Raw genomic sequence first — 11,468 nt, forward strand, 5'->3', positions numbered from 1 at the left:
GGTCACAGGTTGTGCAGGGGTGTGGCTAGAGACAGAAGCATGAAGTAGGGCAAGGTGGGACCCAGAAAGACCTGGGATCATGCTCTCTGGGAATCAGGATCCCCAGAGGACTGCGCATGGCTGGGCTGAGCATCTGCTCAGGTGGGAGGAACTCTTAGAGCCCTGGGGCTGTGGGGTCAGAGGTCACAGAGAGCAGGGACAGGATATAGGAACTGAAGGTGGCCTGGAACTCCCGGTGTAGAGCCTGGATGTGCATGGACAGAGGAACAGGGAGGTCACAATCCAGGGCATCTTTCTAAGGCTGAGACTTGAGTTGGTTCATAGGTGAAAGAGATTTAAGCTGCAAGAGATGAGGCAAGGGAGGCCGGTGTTTGTGGGGTGAGGCTCACGGGCGGAGGGACTGGCCTGGGTTCTCTTTCACTGGACCCGAAGCTGCCAGAGGGATCCGGTGAAGAAGAGAGGAAACTTCGTCCTTCACTCTTTCCTGGGCATCTGCCACATGCCAAACCCTGTTCTAGAGGAAGGGTCCGAAACCATTTTCTGTGTCTCCTAAAGGTTTGTAAACACACCAATCAGCACTCTGTGTCTAGCTAATCGTGTGGAGACCTGGAGAACTTTTCTATCTAGCTTAAGGTTAGGAAATGCACCAATCAGCGCTCTGTGTCTAGCTAAAGGTTTATAAACACACCAATCAGCACTCTGTAAAAACGGACCAATCAGCACTCTGTAAAATGGACCAGTCAGCAGGATGTGGGTTGGGCCAAATAAGGGAATAAAAAAGCTGGCTATTCCTGAGCCAGCAGTGGCAACCCGCTGGGGTCGCCTTCTAGGCTGTGGAAGGTTTGTTCTTTTGCTCTTCACAGTAAATCTTGCTGCTGTTCACTCTTTGGGTCCGCAGTACCTTTATGAGCCTTTGGGTTGGCACTACGTTAACACTCACTGCGAAAGTCTGCAGCTTCGCTCCTGAAGTCAAGCGAGACGACAAACCTACTGGAAGGAAGAAACTCCAGACACATCTGAACATCTGAAGGAGCAAAGTCCAGACACACCATCTTTAAGAACTGTAACACTCCCCGGAGGGTCTGCAGCTTCATTCTTGAAGTCAGTGAGACCAAGAACCCACCAGAAGGAACCAAACTCCTGGTTCAAACACAGTCTCAAACTCCTGGGCTCAAACGATCCTCTCACTTTGGCCTCCCAAAGCACTGGGATTACAGGCCTAATCTCTTCTTCTTATAAGAACACCTGCCATGACTTGTGGTGTGTGTTGCCAAGGCGCGGGCCTGGTGGACCGTAGGGGCAACGTTATTGCCATCATCCTCTCCCAGGGAGTCGAGATGTCAGGACTCAGCTCTCCAGAGATGGAGGGCTGTCATAACCTACTTGGGCTACTGGACAATGAGGAGATTCATGGCCTTGTGCAACACCGTCACCAATTGCCTGGTGCAGCCCGAAGACCACCAATGTAAGGGCAGACCTGTGCCATGGAAGGCAGCCACCCTTTCCCATGCCTCACGCTGACCCCAGGTCACTGGAGCCCAGGAGTGGAGGGGTTCGAGGCCTAGCACCCAGACAGTCTCAGAACCTGCTTAGGCAGAATCCTGGGGAATCCCTGCCACCATGGCAGATCCACTGCTCTGGAACTGATAGGGAAATGCTGAGAAGGGAGGAGCATGGTCCCTTTAAATGATACAGAAGAGGGGAAGGCAAGTACCCGGTACAGGAGGGCGTGGTCCCTAAGCCTCCACCCCCACGAACCTAAGTGAGGACAGGCATTTCCTGACCAAATGTTACATTTTCCAAGACCACCTTTGCTGCCACACCCCATCCTGCACCTATAAAAACCCAGACCCTAGCAAGGCAGAGGCAGGAGCGGCTGGACGTGGAGAGGAACACATTGGCGGAAGGACACACAAGTGGCCGGATGGCAAGAGGAATGTGCTGACAGGCACCAACATGCCACTGACCACAGAATGACGTGGAGTTTGGCCGGGGGAGTTGGAGGAGTGCCTGGGCCACTCAGCGGCCTGACTTCAGGGGGAAACCATCTCCCTTCTGGTTCCCCCATCTGCTGAGAGCCACTTACACTCAATAAAACCTTGCACCCATTCTCCAAGCCCATGTGTAATCTGGTTCTTCTGGTACATCAAGGCAAGAACCCGGGATACAGACAGCCCTCTGTCCACGCGACAAGTAGAGGGCCTACGCTGCCTGTAGACAGCAAAACTAAAAGAGCAAACAGTAGCACATGCCAGCTGAGGCTTCAGCTGTGAACATTCACCTCTAGACACTGCCGTGGGGTCGGAGCCCCACGGCCTACCCATCTGTATGCTCCCCTAGCAGTGGGAGAAACAGGACACTGAAGAAGCGAGCCACACCCCCATCCCACACCCTGCAAGGAACACAAGGGAACCTTTCCCGTTTTGGAACCACGACACAGGCTTGGGCAGCCGGTTCCCCGGGAGGTCGTGGTGGTGACAATGGCGTAGCTTCCAGGATTATCCATGTCATGGGCAGCACTTTCTGATTTGAGGATTTGGAGCGCCGTTCGTGCAATGTTAGTGGAGAGTCCAAGGGCAGAACTTCTGAGGCGTAGAAACGTCCATCAAAAAGTCACATTTAAGTACTTGGCAATACCAGGGGGTTGTGATACCTCCAGTTACTAATAAACAGTCTTATTCAGCATACAAAAGCAATCAGAGCCAAAATCGAAGGAAACACCAGAGCCAGTTAGAAAGACAGAGGACATCCAGCTCTTTCAACAGCAGGCAAAAGATTAAAAAGCTGAAAAGGTTGATTTTCATTGCCTGGGAGAATTCTGTCACTGGGTCTTTGGACTTCTTAATTCTCACAATTCTTTCCTGGGACCACCTCAAGATGAATGGGAACCACAGCATGATGTCCAGCTTAGGTTCTATTACAAGTCAGAACAAAGCATGATAGACTGGCTGGGCATGGTGGCTCACACCTGTAATCCCAGCATTTTGGGAGGCTGAGGTGGGTGGATCACTTGAGGTCAGGAGGTTGAGACCAGCCTGGCCAACGTGGTGAAACCCCATCTGTGTTAAAAATACAAAAATTAGCCAGGTATGGTGGCACATGCCTGTAGTCCCAGCTACTCGGAAGGCTGAGTCAGGAGAATCACTTGAACCTGGGAGGCAGACGCTGCAGTGCCGAGATCACACCACTGCACTCCAGCCTGGGCAACCAAGTGAGACTCTTTCTAAAAAAAAAAAAAGATAAAAAGAGGCCGGGCGCCGTGGCTCATGCGTATAATCCCAGCACTTTGGGAGGCTGAGGCGGGCAGATCATGAGGTCAGGAGATTGAGACCATCCTGGCTAATGCTGTGATAACCCCGTCTCTACTAAAAATACAGAAAAAGCCAGGCTTGGTGGCGGGCGTCTGTAGTCCCAGCTACTTGGGAAGCTGAGGCAGGAGAATGGCATGAACCCGGGAGGCAGAGCTTGCAGTGAGCGGAGATCACGCCACCGCAGTCCAGCCTGGGCGACAGAGAGACTCCGTCTCAAAAAAAAAAAAAGTGATGAACTACCATGGGACAGAAATCATGAGTCTCTGTTTGCCGTCACTAGTAAAAGAATTTCTTTTTCTCAGCCCAACCTAGATTCACGTGGACTGAAATGTGCTGCTTCTCTTCATGGGCTGGTGATGGTTGGAACTGCTAGGATTGTCCATCGAAGGAATACTTGCTTGGGCATTTTTGAACAATTTTTTTGGCTCACCTGCTGCCCTTTTGTGGAGAATACTTGGAAAATCAAATTTATCAACCTGAGAATTGTTGGAGACAGTTCCCTTGCTCCTGGAATTACTGAAACCAGCTGTTACATTTGAACAAGGTGGTCTAGAGGTCTTTCGTAGTATAATCGCCTTATGTGGTACGAACACAGTATGACATCATGTAAAGCAGGCATTGGTAGTGGAACCGGAGACCAAATTTCATGTAGTGGAAATGAGGCACTGCTGAACAAATGAGAACTGGGTTTACCTGACCTTCTAAAGCATTGAGCACCAGCAGTCTAAAACATCTCTACGGAAACGCTTCCAAATACATCAGTAATGTCTAAGTGATTTCAGATGTGAGGACTGATGTATTTTAGTTGAAATATCTTTCTGAACTCTAGACTTAGAGTTCATAGACATATTCTGTGAATACTTACCTATTTTTGCCTGAGCTGCAGCAAATGTTCTGAAAGCTTAAGGCAAATAAATCTTACTTTAGATGTTATAGAAAAGAAGAAGGAGAAGGAGAAGAAGACCCGTTATATGGGATTAGGGCCCACACTAATGACCTCATTTTAATTCATTCGGGTCTTTACAGGCCCGGTCTCCAAATATAGCAACATTCTAAGGGAGCAGGGCTTAGGACTTCAACAAGTGAATTTGGGGGACACAGTCCAGCCCATAACAATGTTGTAATTCATTTCATATGCCCGCAGCACCTGACACATAACACGCATACACACAGATATACAGAAACAGGGTGCGCGTTGCTACACACGACACCTGTCTGCAAAACCGCCCTTCCCCGTGAGTGTCCTTGAGCAAGCTCGCCCGCCCCCGGTCCTCGTTTCTCCACTAGAGGGCAGCCAGTGCCTGTTAAAGAGGGCCCAGGCCTTTGCAAGGGGGTCACACTCAGCCACATTCTCGGTCGTTGCACATCACAAGCTGGAGGTTCTGAATTTTCTCTCTTGTTCCATGCCGTGCTAATGCCACTTAAGGTCCCTGCAGGCCCCGCATCATTAACATGGGGTGGGGGCCCCTCTCTTGTCCTCAGCGAGGGGAGAGAACCTGGGGTCCCCAGGGTCCCCTTCTGTGAATTTGTAGTCTGCACATACACCCTGCGGAACAGGCACTGTGTCCGCAGCTGGAGAGGATCGGGGGTGCGGGAGAGGTGGGACAGATTCTACAAAGATTCAGAGAAGCCAGTGAACTCCAGTAGTGGTTTTACTGATTGCCTGCCGTAAGACAGGAAGGGGCACCTCTGTTTCCTTTTCTCCTCCTATCCCAAATCTCTGGGGCCTCCGGCCTCCATTCTCCTCTCCAGCCGAGGGCTGTGAGGCGCTGCCTGTCTTTGGATGACTGCTCTGTGTAATGCTGGGAGCGCTCTGATCCACCACATGACAGTCAGGCAATTAGGAGACGCAGGAGAGTCCCTGGCCCCCACTCTGATGCTTCTCCCTGCAGAATGCACCTTCTCCTCCCCTCACCACCTTCCTCAGAGGTGCTCTGCCAGGAATGCTGGAAATGAGCAGCCCTGGGCTGTCCGGTTCACAGCCAAGGGTGGACGTTGCCGGGCGGGAACTTTCAGCTCCGGTGCAGTGATACTCGATCCTGGTTTCAACAAGGGACGGGTTCCCCCCTCCACACCATCAGGGTGTACACTCCTCCCACAAGAAAAGAGATTACAAGGGATTAAAAAAAATAGGTAGTTAGAAGGAATAAGTTCTAGTATTTGAAAGTAGAGTAGGAAAGTTATAGTTAACAATAATGTATTGTATATTTCTGGGGTTGTTTCGTTTTGAGATGGGGTCTCGCTCTGTCACCCAGGCTGGAGTGCAGTGGCACAATCTCAGCTCACTGCAACCTCCGTCTCGCAGGTTTAAGAGATTCTCCTGCCTTAGCCTCCTGAGTAGCTGGGATTACAGGCACCTGCCATCGCGCCCAGCTAATTTTTGTATTTTTATAGAGACGGGGTTTCCATGTTGGCCAGGCTGGTCTCGAACTCCTGATCTCAGGTGATCCACCTGCCTCAGTCCCCCAAAGTGCTGGGATTACAGGCATGAGCCACCACGCCTGGCCTGTATATTTCAAAATAACTAGAATTGGAATGTTCCCAACACAAAGAAAAAACAAATGTTTGAGGAGATGGACATCCCAATGACCCTGATTAGAACATTATATGTTATATGCATGTATGAAAATATCATATGTGCCCCAAAATATGTACAACTCTGAAATATCAATAAAAAAGAAAAGAGATCTATTACACAGCAGGGCAACTACAGTCAATAATAAGGTATCAAACATCAACAGATGAATGGATGAAGCCAGTGTGGTACAGATACACCATGGAGTGCTACAAAGCCATGAAAATAGAGTGAGATCCTGTCATTTGCAACAGCATGGATGTAACTGCAGATCATTGTGTTAAGTGAAATAAGCCAGGCACAGAAGGACTAACTTCACTCGTTTGTGGGAGCTGAAATTAAAATTCCCAGAGGCAGGTTTCACACTTCTAAAAGCCCCCTTCTAACTGCCTCATTCACAGCAGCATCATTCCCAACAACCAAAAGGAGGGACCCACCCAGTGCCTCTCCACGGATGGGCAGGAAAACAAAATGTGGTGTAAACCTGCCACGGAGCATCATTCAGCCTTGGACAGGAAGGAACTTCTGACATAGGCCACAACGTGGATGAAATGACATTCTGTTGAGTAAAACAAACCAGACACAAAAATTGCACGACTCCAATTATATGAGTCATCAAATTCCCAGAGACAGAAAGTAAAATCGTGGTTGCCAGGGGCTAGGAGAAGAAGACATGGGGAGTTTAATGGGCACGAAATTACAGTTTAGGAAGATGAAGACCTTCTGGAAATGGACAGTGGTGCTGGTTGTGCAATGATGTTAATGTACTTAATACTACAGAACTGTACACTTTAAAATGGTTAGAAAGAATGGTACATTTTATGTTGTGTATATTTTACCATGATTTTTAAAAGTGACCACAAAAGTTACCCCTTCCAAATGGCAGTACTCCATCAGGAAGGGAGCCTTGAGGTCTAGGGGCTGGCATCGGCCCACCTAGCTTGGCAAGGGATTCTGCACCCTGGAGGAAGACACACCGTCGGCCGCAGTGGTCCCAAGACCGGTGCACACCACTGGGGAGCATCATGCCCAGGCCCAAGAGGGACAAGGCCTGGTGCCCTAGAGCCTCCTCAGCTCTGACCAGGCTCCCTTCTCCCAGAGACAGGGTGAAGCTGGCCTGGACACGGCCTGGGGTGCCCTCCATGACATAGCGTTCACATACTTTCATGCTACAGGTTCACTTCGCCCTGCCCCTTGCCCGTCAAAGTTCCTACAGCTGCCATGGGCTCTCTCCTGACCAAACAGAAGACCCAGTCCATAAACCCATCTTGCCATCTGGCATCCTGCTCCAACACTGGGGCAAGGCACAGTCTTGGCAAAGTGAAGCAGAAGATAGGCTTGGGGGATGGAGGAAGCAGACCCCGTTGGCAGAGCCTGTGCTTTGCAAATGCTTCTCCCTGGTGGCAACTCTGAACTGTCAATCTGTACATACATCCCTGTCCAGCTTCCCCAAGGTCCCCATGGTTGACATTCAGGGCATTCAGGAGCTTGGATGGGAGAACATGCATCTTTATGTTCACTAAGGTTTAGCATTTCCTCCATCTCTGAATGTAAGCGACACACGTCAGCAGTTCTAAGGGGTCCATGGAGCTCATCAGGCTATGTAAGGCTCCATGGTGCCCCAAAAGGTTAAAGACTGCTATGCCTTAGAGCAGCGGTCCCCAGCATTTTGGCACCAGGGACTGGTTTTGGGGAACACAATTTTTCCACAGACCGAGGGTGGAGTGGTGGTTTTGTGATGATTCAAGTGCATTACATTTATTGTGCACTTTACTTGTATTATTATTATATTATCATTATAATATTATTATGTTATAATGTATAATGAAATAACTGTACAATTCACCATAATGCAGACTCAGTGGGAGCCTAGGCTTGTTTTCCTGCAACTAGATGGTCCCTTCTGGGGGCGATGGGAGACAGTGACAGATCAGCAGGCATTAGATTCTCATGCGCACACAGCCTGGATCCCCCACATGCACAGTTCACAGCAGAGTTTGCGCTCCTATGAGAATATAATGCCACTGCTGATGTGACGGGAGGCAGAGCTCAGGGGGTAATTCGAGCAATGAGGAGTGGCTATAAATACAGACGAAGCTTCATTTGCTTGCCTGCCTCTCCTCTGCCAGTGTGGCCCATTCCTGTGACCCCAGGGGTTGGGGACCCCTGCTCTAGAGCATTTGCAGGGAAACAGGAGGCTTAGAGAGGAACAATCTTCATAAACAGTGGGTCAGGAGGTCAGCAGTGTGCACGCTCAGGTCAGTAGGGTAGCAGACCTCAGGGAGGATGGGGCTGTAAGCCAAGGGGTACTCCAGGGAGGCAAGGTCTATTCCTGCAGATGCACCCCACACACAGGCCATAGGGTCCAGGAGAGGAGGATGTTCAGGTGGTGGGAATGGGAACAAGCATGATCTATAATCTGTGTTAAATTGATAGCAAGGGTGACTTTGCTCCATGCCAGAGACAGGAGCAGGGTCACCTGGTAGCAATGAGAACCTCCCTCCAAGACTCTTGGCCCTGGCCCAGGTGGCAGGAGGGAAGGCTGGAGGGCCATGAGAAGGGGTGGGCAGGGAAGAAGGCTGGCCGTGGCCAGGGCTGTCGGGGAAACACCTTTACCTGGGCAGCCTGAGATGATCACAGCCAGAGCTCCAGCTGCTCTCACCTCAGGCGGGGTCCCTGCACACACTGTATCTTTAGAGGCCCCTTCAGGAGCCTAGTTTGCTGCTTCACAGTGTCATCAGAGCCAGGGGAGGACAGGAGAAGTGACCACACCATCCCTGGGAGATGCATCCTGCCAAGGCCAGCCCATGACTCTGATGCCCAGGCTTCAGCATGCAGTCCAGGGTGCAGAGGCTGTGTGCAGCAGGGGTGTGACAGGCCCCTGTGTGTGCTGATGGGGCCTCCCCACCCACCCATACACACCTGGGGTGCTCGGGGGTGGGGAGTTGCTGGTGGGGTCCTGGCCTGAAGCCTGTGAGGCCTGGATGTCACGCCAGGCTCTCGGGGTGGGCCGGGGATGCCCCTGGGCACCTGCTGCTGCCTCCACACACTACTGACTGTCTCATTTGGCCTCTGGCCATTGCCCTGCTGTCCCTGTTACCGGAAAGTAGTCTCAGTTCAGACCCCAAGAGAAGGTTCTTGGATCTCGAGGAAGAAAGAATTAGGGGTGAGTCCACAGAGTAAAGTGAAAGCAAGTTTATTAAGAAAGTGAAGGAATAAAGAATGGCTGCTCCATGGTCAGAGCAGCCCTGAGGGATGCTGGTTGCTTTCTTTTTTTTTTTAAATTTGAGATGGAGTCTTGCTCTATTGCCAGGCTGGAGTGCAGTGGCACCATCTCAGCTCACTGCAACCTCCACCTCCCGGGTTCAAGCAATTCCCCTACATCAGCCTCCCGAATAGCTGGGACTACAGGTGTGTGCCACCACACCCAACTAATTTTTTTGCATTTTAGTAGATGGGATTTCACCATGTTGGCCAGGATGGTCTTGATCTCCTGACCTTGTGATCCGCCCACCTCGGCCTCCCAAAGTGCTGGGATTACAGGCGTGAGCCAACACGCCCAGCCTTGATTGCTTATTTTTATGGTTACTTCTTGATTATATGCTAAACAAGGGGTGGGCTATTCATGCCTCCCTTTTTTAGACCATACAGAGTAACTTCCTGACATTGCTGTGGCATTTGTAAACTGTCAAATTGTTGACAGTTTGTGAGAGTAGCAGTGAGAATGACCAGAGGTCATTCTCATCATCATCTTGGTTTTGATGACTTTTTAGCTGGCTTCTTTACCGCAACTGTTTTATCAGCAAGGTCTTTATGACCTGTATCTTGCAGTGACCTCCTATCTCATCCTGTGACTTAGAATGCCTAACCAGGGGGCCAGGCACGGTGGCTCACACCTGTAATCCCAGGACTTTAGGAGGCTATGGTGGGTGGATTACCTGAGGCCAGGAGTTCAAGACCAGCCTGGTCAACATGGCGAAACCCCATCTCTACTAAAAATACAAAACTTAGCTGGGTGTGGTCACGCACACCTGTAGTCCCAGCTACTCAGGAGGCTAGGGTAGGAGAACTGCTTGAACCTGGGCGTTGGTAGTTGCAGTGAGCCAAGATTGCGCCATTGCACCCCAGCCTGGGCAACCGAGTGAGACTCCGTCTCAAAAAAAAAAAAAAAAAAAGAAGAATGCCTAACTGTCTGAGAATGCAGCCCGGTAAGTCTCAGCCTTATTTTACCTAGCCCCTATTCAAGATGGAGTTGCTCTGGTTCAAGTGCCTCTGACATCTCTATAGGTAAAGACTCTGAGGGCTGTCTAGTGTTCCTAAGCACAAGCAGGCTGTGATGAGCCAGATGTGGTGGCGTGAGCCTGTGGTCCCAGCTACTTGGGAGGCTGAGGTGGGGAATCACTTGAGCCCAGGAGGTCAAGGTTGTTGTGTGATCATGCCACTGCCCTCCAGCCTGGGTGACAGAACAAGATCCCCTGTGATCATGCCACTGCCCTCCAGCCTGGGTGACAGAATAAGATCCCCATCTCTTAAAAAAAAAAAAAAAAAAGGCCAGGTGCAGTGGCTCATGCCTGTAATCCCAGCACTTTGGGAGGCCGAGGAGGGCAGATCACAAGGTCAAGAGTTTGAGACCATCCTGGCCAACATGGTGAAACCCCGTCTCTACTAAAAATACAAAAATTAGCTGGGTGTGGTGGCGGGCACTTGTAGTCTCAGCTACTTGGGAGGCTGAGGCAGGAGAATTACTTGAACTCGCCACTGCACACCAGTCTAGCAACAAAGTGAGACTCCATCTCAAGAAAAAAAAAAAAAAAAAAAAAGGCTGCCATGAGCTGTATAGGGAAAATATCTGTGTTAAATAATGTGTGTTAGATGAGCTGCGTTTAGGCAAGAGTTATGGTGTTGCTGGTCAAGAATACAACATTAAAGAAGCAATAATATATATTCAAGTATATTTCAACAGAAACAGACACACAACAAGGTTATGTATGGATTAGTGAATGAAATGTTGCAAACAGAAGCTCTCACAGGCCTGTATTTCCCCTAGAGCAATGGTTCTGTACTTTCTGGTTAAAAGGTTTAAGATGAGACAGTTCTGAGCAACAATTCTAAATGTCTGCCACATCTCAGATGAGAAACACTTCTCCCTGCAGCACCAGAAAGCACTCAGGATGAGAGGCAGACCTGCATCTCTCCCCCAGGGACTCCCTTCTCCTCTGCACAGCCCTGGAGCCTGCCGTGGGCACACAGCCGTTCCTGACACTGAGTCCCTGGAGCACAATGCACACACAGCACGCTGCCCTGTTCCCCCTTCTCCCTCCCTCCAGCCTCCAGAACCCCCAAGAGCCCAAAGCCCTGGCTTCAGTGGTCTGTGCCCCAGCATGCCGGCTGGGGAGAGACATTTTTCCTCTTCTCTAAGAGTTAGGAGACAACGTCATTTTAACAAAAGCAGGACACCTGATCCCTTTTAAGAGGGCTCGCTGATGACCATAACTACTGAAAATAAAGGAACGTTTCAATGTGAAAAATGCTAATTCCAGAGGAATTTCATTTGACCCCTGGCAGGTGGGGTTGCCAGAGCT

General features: G+C 50.3%; 1 pseudogene; it reads left to right on the plus strand.

Annotated features, from left to right (window-relative positions):
* The first annotated feature begins 1,337 nt into the window (after positions 1-1,337).
* LOC108518363 (uncharacterized protein C3orf38-like) lies at positions 1,338-3,991 on the plus strand (annotated as a pseudogene).
* Positions 3,992-11,468: the final 7,477 nt, after the last annotated feature.

This window comes from Rhinopithecus bieti, unplaced genomic scaffold (assembly GCF_001698545.2).
Source record: "Rhinopithecus bieti isolate Rb0 unplaced genomic scaffold, ASM169854v2 scaffold_44745, whole genome shotgun sequence".
NCBI classification, from domain to species: Eukaryota; Metazoa; Chordata; class Mammalia; order Primates; family Cercopithecidae; genus Rhinopithecus; species Rhinopithecus bieti.